Source organism: Notamacropus eugenii, chromosome 3 (genome assembly GCF_028372415.1).
Source record: "Notamacropus eugenii isolate mMacEug1 chromosome 3, mMacEug1.pri_v2, whole genome shotgun sequence".
Lineage (NCBI taxonomy): Eukaryota > Metazoa > Chordata > Mammalia > Diprotodontia > Macropodidae > Notamacropus > Notamacropus eugenii.
In genome coordinates this window covers 260,947,978-260,965,707 of record NC_092874.1, presented here as the reverse complement: position 1 = coordinate 260,965,707, position 17,730 = coordinate 260,947,978, and the positions used below count along the sequence as shown (strand labels likewise).

The 17,730-nt window shown below is 38.0% G+C and overlaps 1 protein-coding gene across 3 annotated transcripts in view; it reads left to right on the top strand.

Annotated features, from left to right (window-relative positions):
- LIN7A (lin-7 homolog A, crumbs cell polarity complex component) overlaps positions 1 to 17,730 on the top strand; it is a 183,573-nt gene that overhangs the window by 6,347 nt on the left and 159,496 nt on the right. The window contains exon 2 of one of the 3 annotated variants that reach the window (XM_072655478.1): positions 13,317 to 13,454. The exons of the other annotated variants lie outside the window; for them this stretch is intronic. The gene's annotated coding sequence lies outside the window, so the exon portion shown is untranslated. The remainder of the gene's footprint in view (positions 1 to 13,316; positions 13,455 to 17,730) is intronic. 3 annotated transcript variants of the gene reach the window in all.

Here is a 17,730-nt window from a genome sequence, read left to right as displayed (position 1 = left end):
CTTTAAAAAGCCCTATCTGAACGTGTCTAATGCATGGTAAAGCTACAGTTCATGGGATCACAGATTTAGAACTGGAAAGGACTTCAGAAACCAACAAATCCATTCTCCTGTCACCCATTTTACAGATGAGGAAGCTAACTCTGAGGGAGGTCAAGTGATTGTTTTTTTCAAGAATAGGTACCTCTTTGCATCACTCCTATCAGATTGGCTAACATGATAAAACAGGAAAATGATACATGTTGGAGAAGATGTGGGAAAGTTGGATCACTAATTCATTGTTGGTGGAGCTGTGAGCTGATCCAACTATTCTGGAGAGCAATTTGGAACTATGCCCAAAGGGCTACAAAAATGTGCATACCTTTTCATCCAGCAATACTGCTTCTAGGACTGTATCCCCAAGAGATCATAAAAATGGGAAAAGGACCCAAAGCTATGCAAATATTTACAGCAGCTCTTTTTATGGAGGCCAAGAACTGGAAATTGAGGCAATGCCCATCAATTGGGGAATGGCTGAACAAGTTGCTGTATATGAATGTAATGGAATACTATTGTGCTATAAGAATGAACAGGCAGACTTTAGAAAAACCTGGAGAAACTGATATGAACCGATGTTGAGTGAAGTGAGCAGAACCAGTAGAACATTGTGCACAGTAATAGTCACACTGTGAGATGACTGATTTTGATAGACTTGGCCCTTCTCAGCAGCGCAAGGACCTCAAACAGTTCCAAAAGACTCATGATAGAAAATGCCATCCACATCCAGAGAAAGAACAAAGGGGTATGAATGCAGAGGAAAGCTGACTGTTTTCTTTTCTGTTTTGTTTTTCTTTCTCATGGTTTCTTCCATTCATGATAATTCTTCTTTGCAACATGGCTAATGTGAAAATGTGTTTAATAGCAATGTATATGTAGAGCCCATATCAGACTGCATGCCCTCTTGGGGAGGGAGGGGAAGAAAATTTAAAACTTAGGGAAGTGAATGTTGAAAACTAAAAATAAATAAGTAAATGGGGAGGGGCCAGGGGTGGGAGTGGAGCTGGGAAAGAATAGGTACTTCTCCAAAAGCAGTACCATTAAGGATGCTTTAAAATGTTGATAGCACCTAAGACAGAATTTTTCCACATTTGCCTTCTTTCATTGTTAAACAATTATGTCTTGTAAAAGATACAAATGCTCATCTCTGAGGGTTAAAAATAATTCTGAGAATCAAAGTGATTGAACCACTAGTGAGTGTTTGGAGTCAGGGAGACCTGAGTCCTGCCTTAGATATTTACTAGTTGTGTGACCGTGGTCAAGTCACTTAACTTCTGCCTGCCACAGTTTCCTTTTCTGTAAAACAGGGAAAATAATCTCACCTACTTCTGGAGCACCCATAAAAAGCTTGTCATCACACTTCCAAGACTGACTGTATTCACTTTCCTTTACACTGACACCCATCCAAGATGCGAACTGGCATGCATGTAGCTACTGCTTTCACTTTGTGGGACAGATATTCACAGTGGATTCTAGCAATTCCATTAAGATCTCCTCTGGGAGTGGGGCAGAGAAGACTTTGGAGGGTAGTAAAGAATGGGAGGTTGAAGGAACATGAAGATAATGTCAGAAGAGTGGTCTTCTGGTTGCAAAAGCTGCCAGGGGCAGGGGTAAATTGCATTGCCAGAAGTGTTGCTAAGATGTTGACCTAATCAAATGAAATTGTAGTCTCATAAATCATTTTTCTCATCTATAAAATGGGGATACAATTAATAATAATAATAAATAGCACTTACTTCCAAGGCTTGTTGTAAGGATCAAATGAGATAATGTTTGTAAAGCACTTAGCACGATGCCTGGCACAAATACACATATACATATATATATATATATATATATATATATATATATATATATATATATATACATACCCACACATAAACACATGCAAATATATAATGTGCATAAATGTTATATATATATAATATGCACTATATAAATGCTAGCTATAATCATTATTCATCTAATCAATTTAATTATTAAATATTGCTAATTATTGTTATTATTATAGCTAGAAGAAATCTCAGAGGCCTTCCGTCCAACACCCTCATTTTACAAATAAGGAAACTGAGGATAAGTTGACCAAGATCACACAGGTAACAAGCATGAGGTTTAAGATTTGAACCCTGGCCCTCCAACTCCAAAGCCTGTACCCCTCTGTTTACTGTCCCATGTGAAGACATCCTATATCAAGACAGACCCTGGAAAGTATAGTGGGTAGTACATTAAATAGGTTTCCCAGTATCCTCTGCCACACATACTGGGCCTCCCAATGACTCAACTGTGGTTCCTTCTAAGTAGAGCATTGTACAAACTAGGAAAGGTGAAGTATGTAGCGATGGTGGTGGAACTGGTGCTGCTGGTGGTATGCTGTCACCAATCTACCTTAATTATGCAGAAAGAAGCAATGTGGAGCAATGTAAAGTGTACTAATGTCCGAGTGCCTGGGAGACCTTGGTTCTAGGCATGCCTACTGAGTCCTGTGTCCTTGGGGGAAAAAGTGATGTGTCTTCATTGGATTCTTTTCATAGACACAAAATATCAGAGCCTGAAGGAACCTCAATAGCCCATACTTGAAAACTCTGCTTCCTAATAAATCTTACACCTATAGATCCCAGTGATAAGAAATTGACTCATTTGGAGATGGTCTAGACCAAGTTTAGATAGGCTTAATTACTAGGTCTTGGGCAGTGAATTTCTGAGAGCTAGTGTCAAATTCAGGATGACCCACGTTCAGATCTTTCCCCCTATAGTGTATGTGTGTGACCCCAGGCTCGTTCATCCTCTCACTGTGCCACCCCAAACTTTAGATTAGAGACAACCTTTAGATCTGTATTGATAAGAGGGAGTTTCATTACTAAGACCTTCCCCTACACATCTTGGGGTATAGGGTGTATTCAGGGAAGACTAGCACCTCCAGTGTAATGGCTGCTGAGCCCTTTTCAGGAATGCTTTTCATCATTGGTGTCCACCTGTTGCACCTCACTTTTGCTTGTGGCTCCAAGAAGCTGCAGCATGTGCAGCAGCCACACTCTGGCAAACCATTTCAGCAGGTGGGCTAAACCTGCTTGAAGATAACCAAGGAGTCTAAAAACCATTGGTGAGTTAGGGCTATGTCTACCTCAAGCATGGGAAGACTTCTCCTGGTGGAATGGGTGGATGAAAACAATTTGTTCCAATGGCCATGAAGGCAGCTGATGTAGGTGCTATGGAATGCTCAGAGTTTAGTTAATCATCTTGACTTTGTCCTGCCACTGAACTATGAAGATTCTGCAAGAGAAAGTGAAGCCAATGACTTTGTGCAACTCCAATTTGCAAATGAGTCAAAAGACATCACTCATACCAAAAAAAAATGCAACTTATAGATTGTTGCATGGGGACTCTGAGAATTTAAGTGATTAATCCAGGTGTTAGACTGCTAGTGTGAGAGGCTATGACTATCATTGTCTCCTCCTCCCCTTCTTCTTCTCCTTCTTCACTTCTTCCTCCTCTTCTTGTTCTTCTTCTCCTCCTCTTCTTCTCCTTCTCCTCTTCTTCTCCTTCTTCACCTTCTTCCTCTTCTCCTTATCTATCTCCTTTTCCTTCTTCTCTTTCTTCTCCTTCTTCTTTGCTTTCTCCTTCTTCTACTTCTCTTCTTTCTTCTTCCCCTTATTTTTCTCCTTCTCCTTATTCTCTTTCTCCTTCTCTTTCTCCTCCTCCTTCTTTCTCTTCTCCTTATTTTCCTTCTTCTGCTCCTTCTTCTCCTCCCCCTCCTTCTTCATCACCTCTGCCTCCTCCTTTTTCCCCTTCTTCTCTGCTTCTCCTCCTCTTCTTTTTCCTTCTCCCATTCATCCTCATACCAAGTCAAAAAAATTCTCACATCTCTATCACAGTGACAACACTTTACACTCTTGAAGGTAGCTCTATCACTTCCCACTGTGCCTTCTCTTTACACAAGTTTGAGAGAGAGAGAGAGAGAGAAAGGAGCCCCCCTTTGGCAGCTTGATGAAGCCTATGGATTTCTCAGAATTATTATTTTTTAAGTCATTACTGAAAAAATGCTAAATACCAATTAGAGGTTAGGGAAAATAAAGATGTAACTATTCTCCATCCAAATTCATGGGCTATCTGATGTCTATCCATAGACCTCTTCAGGGTCTGTGGCCTCCAGGTTAGTTAGACCAGTTAGTTAGATCAGTGCTGACTGGTTTCCAGTTCTTTCACCATGTTGGCCATCATCCTCTGGAAGACAGTCAGTTTGTATCTTTAAAATACTGGAACTAGACTTGGAGATCACTCTCCCCAGCTTCCAGCTCTGGTTTCATTGATTTGATTACTCTTTGGCTGTAAAGCAACTTAGAGGGAAAAGAAAGATGTTTTGACATTAAGTTCCACGGAGTTTGATGAATCCCTAAATGTAAAATCCATATTGTGACTTTTGGCTCTTTGAAATAATAAACAGAACAGCCTGAAATGGATTTAATTTAAAGTTTCTCAGGTGTTAGCAAATGTGAACATAACCTTAAAATATTGATTATCTCAATGTGGATTGCTTTTAAACTTTAACAGAAATTAAGAAAATTCTATCACTACTGACTTGCAGTGCCCATAAAAGTTAACAAATGTAAATAAATATCAGATGGAAACAAATACCTTAAAAAATGCTTAAAAATAGTTTGGCTTGGAAGCTTGATTTGAAGATATATGCAGATAGAGAAATGTCTTGGAAGCAAATCTAGGACTTCTAAATTAAACTGATGGTAATTTCCCCTAGAAATGTTGTAGTGATTTCAACTCCAATTTACTTTGTTATTTTTGTGCATTTTCCCAATATAGTGGCAGTTTTTTCTCCTCAGTATGAAATCTTTAGGATAGCGACCAAAGAAGGAACATTTTCAACTTACAGAAAGTTATGTAAATCTGCAACATTTTATTAACCAATCAGATACCAAGAGACATGTACAGTCAGATTACAAGAAGAAAATAGTCTTCAGGAAACTTAAGATGCCCAATTCTATAGTAGGGGAGGGGAGAAGGGAAGGAGAAGGGAATAAGTAAGCATTTTTTTGGTGCCTACAGTATGCCAAGCTCTGTGCTAAACCCCTTACAAATATTATTACATTATCCTTTTTAAAGTATCATTCTTATTTTCTCTTCTCATAATAAAGAAGGAAATATGTTAAAACTGCTTCAACCCTTTGAACAGGCAACTAGGTGGCTCAGTGGATAGAGCTCCAGACCTGGCATCAGAGAGGCTCATCTTCCTGACTTCAAATCCAGCCTTAGACATTTACTAGCTCTGTGACCTTAGGCAAGTCATTTAGCCCTGTTTGCCTCAGTTCTTATGCATAAAATGAGCTGGAGAAGGAAATGGCAGACCACTATTTAACAGGAAAATGCCAAATGGGGGTTACAGATGTGACTGAAAAACAACACAAGCCTAAGAACATGGCCAGCATTGTCTTCCTGTAGGATCAGCATTGTGTATTTAGGGCAATGTTTGGGTTTCGTAGACAGTGACCTGAAACTCTTAACTCACGTCCTCCTTAGTTAGCTTTAGTGCTTATGTAGTGACGGTCTGAGTGCCAGCTTTGAAACAGATCAAGGCAAAAATGGTACTTGCACCAGGCAGCCTCCCAGAGTTCTTTTTACCACTTACCATGAATATGAAAGGGGAACCAAAGTTGGGTGTACATTTTTCCACTTTAAAATAATCATCTGAATGCTGGGCTTGAGGTCAAAAAGACTTCAGTGTGAGGACACTGATTAAATTATGTGTGACACTGGACGAATCCCTGAATATCTCTTAACCATCCTCAATTTCCTCATCTGCAAAATGGGAATGACAGTAGCACTAACCTCACAGGATAATGGGATAATATGTAAATTGCTTTGCCAACTTTGAAGTGCTATTTACATAATAATAATGCTATTATAATCATAATTATTCATATTTCATACGCATATAGTAATGACAATAATTAACAAAAAATATTACCATTAAGATTGTTATTGTTGTTATTAAAGTATCGTATGAGAACTCTAATCTCAGGAGTCAGGAAGACCTGAGTTTTATGTCTTTCTCATATGTTTATTACCTGTGTGATCAGGAACAAATTACTTAACCTTTCAGAGTCTCTGTCTCCTGTGGTTCAATGGAAAAAAACATGGACTTGGAGTAAGAAGTTCCCATCTCTGCCACCCAGTGGCTACCTGTGTGACTGTAGTCAAATCACTTCTCTTCTCTTTCCTCAGTTGTAAAATAAGGAGGTTGCACTAGATAACTATGACCCCTTCCGATAATAGGTTCAGAACTATAGAGCTACAAAGGAGGTCATCTTGTGGTCCAACCCTCCAAGGGAGCTGAGACCCACAGATGTTCAACGTCCAGTCCAAGGTCAAAAATAGGACGGAGCGCAGTCAGGAATTAAATCCAAATGAAGTTCCTCCAAAGAAGATGTTCTTCCTCCTGAACCTCATGATGATGTTATGATGATAATGACGATGGTATCAGAAAACATTTTGCAAACTGTAAAGCATTGCATAAATGTATTATTGCTACTACCATGAATTTGGGACTCTAGAGTTCTTAAGAAGACAGCCCCTTGTGATTTAGAACAGTCAAATAGAAACGGGGCCAATGAACTGCACATGAGGATCCCCGGGGCCTCACACTGACTTAGAAAATCACACATTTATATATTTCTGCTTTTATCAATTGTTGTTCAGTCATGTCTGACTCTTCATGACCCATCTGGGGTTTTCTTGGCAAAGATACTGGACTGGTTTGCCATTTCCTTCTCCAGCTCATTTTACAGATGAGGAAAGTGAAGCAAATAGGGTTCAATGACTTGCCCAGGGCTGCATAGCTAGTAAGTATCTGAGGTCAGAAGAAGATGAGTCTCCTGACTCTGGGCCTGGCTTATGTATCTGACAACCTTGCAAGAATGAGGTGGCTCTTATAGTTACATCTTCCAGAGTATTTAGTGTGAAAATTTCTTGAATTTTAACCATTTCAGAAAGAAATCTGTCAAAACTATAGTACAAACTCCCTAGCCTTGTAAAATAGAATATTTCAAACAGGTTAAATTGGACCCAGAATTAGAATTAGCTGTACCTCAATAAAATATTGGCTCTATTACATATTTAGAAGTAATAACAAATTGTATGTAATAGATTTGCAGTTTCATGTGCAATCACCTTTTTTTTTTTATTATTACACTACGTTAGGGAAATGCTTGTTTTATTCCATAAATCAAAAAATGAAGGAATGAATGAACAAAAAATTGACTTTCAAGACAGGCCTAAGGGTTTCTCACATAAGTTCAGTGTATGGGCTTTGAATCCTCTATTTGGTCTCTAGGAAGCCTTTGATGCTTACTCAAAGCTTTGTTCCAGATATTTAAGGTTGGATCAGATGCGTGGTTTCCAGATAAGTTAGGCTATCTACCATACACCCACAGTTAGCACAGTTCTGGGATGACTTGCATCTGGAGAGAATTAGGGGAGTAGTATATGGCCATAGAGTAGAGCCTAGCTAAGTGGGCCTAGCGTTATCTAGTCTATGATTTTAGCCTCATTAGACCTGGGCTCTAAGAAGATTTACTAACTGGTAACAGACAAGCAGCACTATTTTTATATGAACATCTCTGCCCAATTTTATTACTCCTTCTACATGCTTAGAAATTCCTAGCTAACTAATATGTCCAATATGTTTAAGAGTTGGCAACATGTTGTAGTGGATAGAGAGCTAGTTCTGGAACCAGGAGGATCTGAGTTTTAGGCCCCATTTGTCCCTACACACAAACTGGTAGAATGATCCTAGGTAAGTCTCTTACTCTTAAATTGCTAATAATATGTTGACCTGCATTGACAGAGGGAGTTGCTTTATCTAGGATAAATATCCATAAAATAATGAATTCACCACTAGTCTAGTCCTTATCCCTTTGTATAACAATAATTTTAAAAATTTCTTGATCTTGGGGGACTTGGGGAGGAATTACCTTTAATTTTTTTCAACTAAATGCCTTTTCCTGAACATGCTAGAAGGGCAGATTTCATACTAACAAATTACCAATTCAGTTTCTACAAAGACAGCTTGAGGAATAAACTGTTTTATTTGCAAATAAAGAGCTTTATTGGTCTAGAACAAATGTGGGCCTTAGGCCATCCTAGGAACAGTGTGACATCTACTACTGCAGCTTTGCAAGTGCCAGTTTTACCTGGATGAGTCATAATTTATGCTGGGAGAGCGGGAAAACTGTCCACTGCTTCCCTTGGGGAAGAGAGGGTGGTAACAAATATTTTTGGAAGTCAGTCGCCAGATGAATTTTTGCACTTATTTGCACATCTGATGAATAATACAGTGACTGAATCATATTTCTCTCAGAATGATAGTATAGCTGCTATTTGTTCTCTTTTCTAAATATAAAATCCAATTCACATAATATAAAGAGACAATGTGGTGAAGTATGGTAGAAACTAAAGATGGACATTACTTTTAACATCCTACAAGCGCATCATATAGTTGTTAATGAAACTCTTTACAAAGCAAAGGTTCTTGTTTCTTAGGTTCTGGGGGATGAAGTGAAGGATGAAACAGACTTGGAACAATTCGATGAGTTGACATTATTCTGGGGAAGACTATATGACCACAGCTAAGTAGATACGAGACAAATTGAGGAGTGGAGAGTACAAATGCAAAAAATTAGGAATTTTCCTAAGAAAAAAATTCCATAGGATCTGAAAGGAGAAATCATACCACTTTTAAAGTTTCAGCAAATTTTACATCCTTGATACAGATACTGCAGCTAATCCGCCTTGGAAGTGTCAGGATTTAGCATATAGGAGTCTTTTGTATTTGCAAGACAGTATTTTGAAAATAAGCTTAAGCCACAGAAATTCTGTTTGAGAACATATTTTTCCTATGTTAGACTTTTGATGTTTCTATGAAAATGAAAGGGAATAAATGTAGTTAATAGAGCTTAGGGTACTATCCAACTATAAAATTCTATATTTCTTTGATATGGCCGTTCAATGTACTAATATAATTTCATACCTATGGGTTTTGCAGTGGAAAGGGTACAGTTAGAGGACCAGGTTAAAATAAAATGGTGGTGGCCCTCTTGTAATCTGTGTGACCCAGGAGAAGTCACCCAAATTCTCTGGACCTCCATTTCTTATTTGTAAGAATAAGGGCATTAGAGCCAATGACCCCCATCTCCAAAACTCTGATTTGTTGATCACTCTTCATCTGGCTCTATGACGCTATGAAGCTGATGTTTTATAGGGTCCTAGATGCAGAGCTAGAAGGAATCTCAGAGTCCTTCTAGTTCAGTCCCTTTATTTTATAAAAGAGGAAGCTGAGTTACCTGCCTTATACAAGATTCCAGAAGTAATAAGCATCAAAGACAGGATTAAGCCACTTCTGTTTAACTTAGTTTCCTTATCTGAAAAATGGGGATAATAGCACCAACTTTCTAGCTTTGTTATGAGGATCATATGAGATGATAATTGTTCCTCAGAGCATTGCCAGGCACATGGTAAGCACTGTATAAATGTTAGTTTTATTATTGTTATTATTATTAATCATTATTTTATTTTTATGACCATGTCCAAAGTCAGTGTTCTTTCTACTACACTACTCAGTTTGCTTTGGACCACATGCAATCCCTCTTTCAGAAAGAACCCGTTAAGTAGTCTGTCAAACTAATTTACTCAATATGTTCACTATGACTGACATTAACATTATAGCAGGTCTATTACTTCCCTAGAAAAAGTAGAAATTAATTACATAAAAACAGATAATTTATTTCTCTGGGCTAAGGAAGACATTGGGTTAAATGTCAGCCAACTCTGAGGTGGTGTTTTGTTTTTTAATGTTTAATGACAGCTTTTTTTTATTATCAACTACATTTATCAATGGTATCCTTGCCCCTTCCCCAACTACCAGATCCCCAACTACCCATCCCTTATTATAAAAAAATAAAAATGAAAAAAATCAGCAAAACTAACCAAAGTATTGAAAAAAAGTGACATTATATACAATGTTCAATGCCCATGGACTCCCACCTTTGGAAAGAAATGGGAGAAAGTATCTTCATCTTTAGGATCCAGTTTGGTCATTATAATTTTACAGCAATTAGCTTCTTCTGTTTTTGTTTTGTTTTGTTTTCTTTGTTTTTGTCTTTCCCTTCACATTATTGCAGTCATTGTGTATATTTTTTTTTCTGGTTCTGCTTACTTCCTTTTGAATCAGTTCATATAAGTCAATTAACATTTTTCTATATTCATTACATCCTTTGGTTCCTATGATGAAGTAATATTCCATTACACTCTTTTGCCACATTGTAACTACTTGCCAATTATTTATCAGTTGATGGACATCTGTTTGATTTCCAGTTCCTTACTACCACGCAGAGTGTTGCAATATTTTCCCAGCATTAAACTTTGAAGAGAGGGTAGCGTTGTTGGAGAGGACAGAATTTGCATTTATATTTGCCTAGGAATAATTTCAGGTGAATAAAATACTGAAAGAGCACTACTAGGCTTTGAAGCAGGAGAGAAAAAAAGTATAAATTCCAGCCCTGAAACATGATAGCTGTGAGCCAATTACTTAAGCGCTCTCAGTTTTCTCATCTGAAAAAGGGAATCCTCATACTTGTAGCCCTTACCTCACAGTATGGTTGTGAAGAATACAGATCATGATGCAATTACAGCTTTTTGCAAACCTTAATGCCTACATAAATGTTCCACGCTATAGTTTTATTCATTCAGTCAAACATTCATTGCAGTCTTACTCTGTGCAAGTCATTTCATGATGCAGCTTTGGGGGATTTAAAAAGACTGTCCTGTCTTCAAGAAACTTAACCAATGTTAGAAAATAAACAAATGTATCACAGAAAGCAGAATTTAGGATGGGCCATAGGATAATACAGTACTTGGGGAATTCCAAAAAATGACACATTACAGCTGGTGAAGGGGACATTTGGGAAAGCTCAGATGTTAAAATATGCATGTTCATATAAATTTACTTTTACTTTACATATTTAAAAGGAATAGCAGGTTGTAAATAATAGATTTGCAGCTTCATGTGCAATAATCTTTTTTATTATACTGTGCTAAGGAAATGTTTGTTTTCTTCCATAAATTAAGAATAACAAGCATTTTAAAAAGGGGGGGGGGAAGAGTAGGCATATTCTTTTTATACTTTCCTTTGCTTTGCCCCCTGTTGGTTTTAAAATCCCCTTCTCCCTTGGAGAAGCAGTGTGGTTTAGTAAAGAGCCAACATTATACTGGATTCTAATCTCACTCCTGACATCTCTGTTTACCTTGTGACAGTGGGCAAGTCACTTTCACCCCTGAGTGCCCAGGCAATACTCTTAACAATCAAGTTGTAGAAATGCTACGGGTCTATATTGACTCCTAAAATGAAATGTAAATTGTTGAGCTTTTAAAGTCTGCCACAGCCAGGCTCCAGTCTATCTTTCTAGCATCACTGGACAGTATTCCTTCCTCCTGTACTCTGTGATCTGACCAAACTGGCCTTCTCTTTGTTCATCGCTCACAACAAACGCTCCATGCACTGGCCACTTCTAAACCGTGGGATGAGTTCACTCTTTTCACTTCACAGGATCCCCCCCTTCCTTTAAGATATAACTCAGACCCTCTCTTCCATGTGAACTGTTTCCTGAACCCTCCCTCCCTAGTTACTTTATAGTTAATTACTTGGGGTTTATATTATAATTATTCTCTTTAGAATATATACATATATACAAATATAGTTATCCTTTCCACATTGAGACTTTCCCTTTCACAGTTTTGATATAAATTAAATGGAAATTTGGGGGGAGTTTTGCAGAAGCCGCAGACAATGTGTAAAGGCCAGTAGTTTAGAAACTCAGAAATGCATAAAATATATGCATAGTATTGTGTAATATCAACATATTGTATCTTTTAATACCATAAATACAGACAATTTCTTCTCTGGTATGAAGGGAGGACCAAAATTTTTTATGAAGATTTTCCAGATGGCAGGGGGTGGGGATGGGGGGGGGGAGGCAGCGTTGTTCCCCAAACCCCCACAAGGAGGAAGAGATAACTGTGTGTATAAATTATACACATATACATATATACAGCTCTTTCTCTCTTTCCCTCTCCCCCTCTTCCTCGCTTCCTTTCTCCCTCCCTCACCATATATATGCATATACACTCATGCATGTATACATGTAGTTATCTCTCCTATTCAAATGAGAGAGGGTTTTTTTTTTCATTCTTTATATTAATAAAATACTTGTTGAAAAGTTTATTGTTGACGTCGTTTCCTCACTAGGAGTGTCACAAACCAATAAAATCCCAGCTAATGTAAAACAAAAACTTCCCTATAGCCGTATACTTTTACAGTCGACCTGCTGGCTCCTTCAAGCATAGGTACCCATAAAACATTAGGAAATTTACAAAAGCCTCTTACTGCAAAAGGTGGGCAAGCATTGTAACAAGAAAATTGACCTAAATGAAATCTAAACACTGAAGTGAGAATCAATTAAATGGAATATACTATTTCCTTTTCACATTCATATCTTTTGCACTATTAAGCCCACTCAGACTTATCTATGGGAGTAAACATAATAAAAATGTTCCTGTTTCTTTCAAGGTCAAAAATATAGATTTTGGGAAAGAAATGTGTAGCAGAAGGTTGGATCCTAGGAAAAGCAAGTCAGCCAGCTAGCCCCAGCTGGTCACCTTCCTACTGTTTTCTTAGCCTGTGAATTGTGCACCTGTGTAGTTCTGTGCTTACCCACAGGCTTGTGGTTTCTTATGCGAAACATTTTAATTGCAATTAAAAACAAGTGTCATCCCCCTTCCTTCCCCCAAATGTATATGTTAGATTTTTATTTCTATTCAGTAAACATTAGCTAATGTATTTGTTTGAAGCAAAGTATTAAAAATAATTTGTAGCGCCTTAAAGCATCAAGCTTATTTTTAATCTTAAAAGCTAGGATGATTAAAAAAATACAAGTTATTATTATGAAATGGAATTAAAATACGCATAATGTATTTAAAATACAAGTAACTCTACTTCAGTAACTACACTGAAGTCATAGAAATGATGCTCGCACTGGGAAAGGGGATACTTTAGAGAGTTAATCGTTTAGTGGGAAGACAGGAGGATGTGCAATCAGGAGAAAACTGAGTTTAAATACCAGTACTGATATTCGTTGGGATATCCTGGACAAGTCACTGAACCTTTTTGACACCTGTAAAAGTGGGTGATGACAATATTTTTGATATATATTTTCTCATAGAAATGTAGAGAAGAAAATGCTTTGTGGACCCTAAGGACTCTCTAGGACTTGATTCAGCCTACTGAATTTATTGCCTTTGTTAGACAGAAGAGGAAGATGAGATCTTTGGAGGCTCATGACTTGGCCAAGGACAAACAGGTAGCCAGTATTAGAAGGATGTGAACCCAGCCCTCTTAACTCCAGAGCTATGGCTTTTTCCATAACTGCTCCCTTAAAGGTCATATAAATAAATTGTTATTAAGAATATTTCTAAGGTGGATTTTGACTCTTAAATACCATGAATTACAAAACCACTTTTCACTTATGCTGAGGATTGTTTTTAATCTCTCCCTTCCCCCAGAAGACATTTTGTTTTGTCTACGGTGTACTGGGTGTTTCAGTTGTGTCCAACTCTCTACAATCTCCTTTGTGATTTTCTTGGCAAAGTAACTAGAGTGATTTGCCACCTCCTTCTCCAGCTCATTTCATAGATGAGGAAACTGAGACAAAAAGGGTGAAGTGACTTGTCTAGTGTCACACAGCTAGTAAATGTCTGAGACAAGATTTGAACTCACTAAGATATTTTCCTGATTCCAAATCCAGTGCTTCATCCAGTGCACCATCTAGCTGCCCATTTATATGTTTACTGCATGCAGTTTATGCACCTAATGTTTTCCTCAGTAGAATGTAAGATCCTTGAGGATAAGGACTCAATATGACTAATATTGATTCTGGAAAGATCCTTATGCAAATTATAAAGTTGAGATCATACTGTCAGGAAATTGGGAGCTTAAGGAGAAATTAGAGCAAGAGTTCTTAATCTCATGTCCATGAAATTTTATCTCTATCTCTCCAGGCAGCAATTTCATGCAGTGGATAGAGAGCTGCCCTTTTGCCCACAGTAGTTCCAGCCAAACTGTGGCTAGGAGAAACTGAGTTCTGGAGAGATTCATTGATTTGCCCAAGGTCACAGAGATAAGTAAGCTTCAGAGGCAAGATTTGAACCCAGCTCGTTTGATGCCAGAACCCTAATTCTTTCCTCTGTACTACATGATTACCTGTTTACATGTTTTCCCTGGTAGGATGCAAGTTCCTTGAGGGTAGGACCTTTTTTCCCCCATTTTATCTTTGTACTTTAGCACCAACAACACATAAAAAGCCTTTGATAATTGCTTGTGGAACTGAATAAATACTCAGTGTTGAGTGCTTTTGATGACTGCCACTTAGATTTTTTATGGCTCTGTTTTTTGGTAAGATTTTGGTAGAAATCATCTTGAATGTTACTGTAAGGACAACCACATCTATTTCCAATCTGATTCATCTCAAAACCTTCCTAGAAGGGAATGGATATTGGTCCACTCAGGCCCTCTCTTTGTTCCTGCCTCCCTGGGAAATAAATGACTTTCAAGAAAACAATGGCTTCCAGGTAAACAATGGCCCTTTGTAGCCAGGCACTGCTTTCAAACTTCTGCAGCATATGAAATGGCATTGGAGGATTGAAATGTCAGATAAGGAAATGTGGAAGAAAGGCTTTTTTGTCCGCTCTCAACCACCAAACTCATCCTTTCCCTACATATGTGCATTGATGTGTTACCACTCAGACCCTGGAGACGAGGGATCCCAAAGAGATGCATACTAATCATTTCCTTATCTGTCACAGCATGCTCTGGGCAGATTGAGTAAGAGAGTGAAGGGACTTAAAACATTAATAAGATGTGAATGAAATACCACATTAAGGTATTTCGTGTAAGTAGAATTAAAGACTAGACAAAGGGATGAAGGCAGTGATGGCAAGAGAATTTGTGTCAAGAAACAACTTGAAACAGACCTCTCCATCAGCTTTACCTAATGCAGATTATAAAATCACATATTTAGAGCTGAAAAAGAGACCTCAGAGAGCACCTAATCCCCTCTCATTTTGGGGAAACTGAGGCTCAGGGAGATGAAGCAATTTTCTCAAGGTCATTATGGAATCAAGTGACCAGGCTGAGAGGGGTACCTCTAGTGGCTTGACTGTGAAACAAGGCCCTATGACTCCAAATTCAGCATGCTTTCCATCATCCTGGACCGCCTGTGATCATCATTTATCTGGCCTGAAGGGACAGCTAGGTGGTGCAGTGGGTAGAGGACCAATACAAGAGTTAGGAGGACCTGAGTTCAAATCTCACCTCAGACACTTGACACTAGCTGTGTGACCTTGGGCAAGTCACCTAACCCGAACTACCTCATCCTGGGTCATCTCCAGTCATCCTCATGAATATCTGGTCACTGGATTCAGATGGCTCTGGAGGAGAAGTGAGGCTGGTGACCTGCACAGCCCTCCCTCACTCAAAACAAAGTCAAGGGCAAGTCATGTCATCATTTCTCTGATGGCATGGTCTTCTTTGGCACCAAAAGATCAACATACATTTTGCCTGAAAGACTCATGAATGATACACAGTTTTGAGCACTTCAGCAAAGCCAGTGTGTGCTGTCCAAAACGTAACCCAAAGTTAAGTTCATTTTATTTAATCACTCCTAAAATAGAACTGAAATGAGCTATTTACTATAAATTCAGGCCCTGGTTGAACAAGCCATTCCAAGTTCATTGCATTTGGCTGTTTATTATGAGCCAATTAGGCTCTTAATGACTCATAAAGCAACTAAGGTACAAATGTCATTTTAAGGACTTGCTCCTACAGATCATGTGGAATTTGAGGGTGAATTTGAGGTTCTTCATGTAATGGGAAAATACAGTCATTACATTTTTTTCTTTTTGTATTAAAGTAGCTTTTCAACTCACCTTAAATTATAGTTAAATATAAGTAACCTTCTTAAACCACTATAAATCATATTTAAAAATTAAAATGTCTTTTTTTTACCTCATCTTAAGTTATAGTTCACCTAAGAATAATGATAATAGCTAGTGTTTGTGTGGGGACAGTATCTTATCTCATTCAGTACTTATGACAAACCTGTGAGGTATTACCTTCATTTTGCAGATGAGGAAGCTAAAGCTCAGACTTGTAAGAGCATGTGTCAGAGGAAGGCCTGGAAAACAGACCTCTCTTGGACTCCCAACTCTTGTGCTGAAGGAGGCCATTTCAGTTCACATTAAATCATATTTTATATAATAGCAATTTGTAATTATTAGTAGCACTAGTTATCTGTTCATAAGAGTGTAATTTTACTATATAGTAATACAGCTGATGTTTACAGATAATGTTTTCAATATACTGTTTTATGTATTTATATATATGATATTTTTCATATACTGTTTTATGTATTTCATATAACAGTCCTGGGAGATAATGATCATTTTCATTTGACAGATGAGGACACTTGAGGGACAGAGATTTCCAGTGACTTGCTCAGGGTTATGTAGTAGCATTACAGGCAGAATGGATCCCAGGGCTGTTTTAACTGCCTAGCACTTTTTTCGTGTACACCATAGTGAATCTCCAACGTTATGCAGTCAATAAATCAAAGACCTCTGAATTCATTTGTGCAGGAATTTCCTCCACCAATGCAGAGAGAAACCCTTTTATTTCTTAGAAGTCTTAGAAAGTTACCAGAGACTCAAGAGCTCTTCACTCAGTCAGGGTGTTTGATGCAGCTAGCATTAGAGACAGAATTTGGACTCAGGATTCTTCTTGATTGTAAGTCTTACTCATTCTGCCCTCTCACCTCTCCTTATCTGCTATAGCAAGCTGACTCTCTTAAATCAACTTATTATTTCTACCAAGGCTATTATTGTCTAGTTAATAGATTATCCCTTTAATAAAAGGATCTGTTCTATAAAACTTGAACTCAGTCAAAAGGCCATACCCAAGGACTTAGGAAGGCCACCTGTGGCCTTGAGGCTATGGGTTCCCCATCCCTAGTCTAGATTTTAGTCAACAAGTTCCTTCTCAGATTGATTCAGAGAAGCCTGAGAAAACTTGCATGAACTGATGCAGAATGAATTGCGCAGAACCAAGAAGCACAATTTATAACATCGATACTGTAAATATAAACTATTCTGAAAGACTTAAAAATTCTGATCAATAAAATGATCAACCATGATTCTAGAGGGCATATGATGAAGGATGCTATCCCATCTCAGGACAAAGAGGTGATGGACTAATATACCAAATAAGATATTTTTCAGCAGCAATATGGACATTTAATTTGCATGACTATACATATTTGCTTTTTGTTTTGTTTCTTTTTTTCCCCCCAGAGTAGAGGGTAGTGGAACATAGAAAAAGAATGCTTGATAATTGAAGAAAAAAGTTTCCACATAATATATAATAGGAAGCAATGTTTGTCACAAATGTCTAGTAACTGAAATAAAAGGAAATATATCCAATTTTAAATAGGGTAAGTAGTCATCTATGTAATTGGGCCCTGAGAAAGCTTCTCCCTCCCCATTCCCCAAACCCCCATCACCAGAAATCTTGTAGGGAAGGGTAGG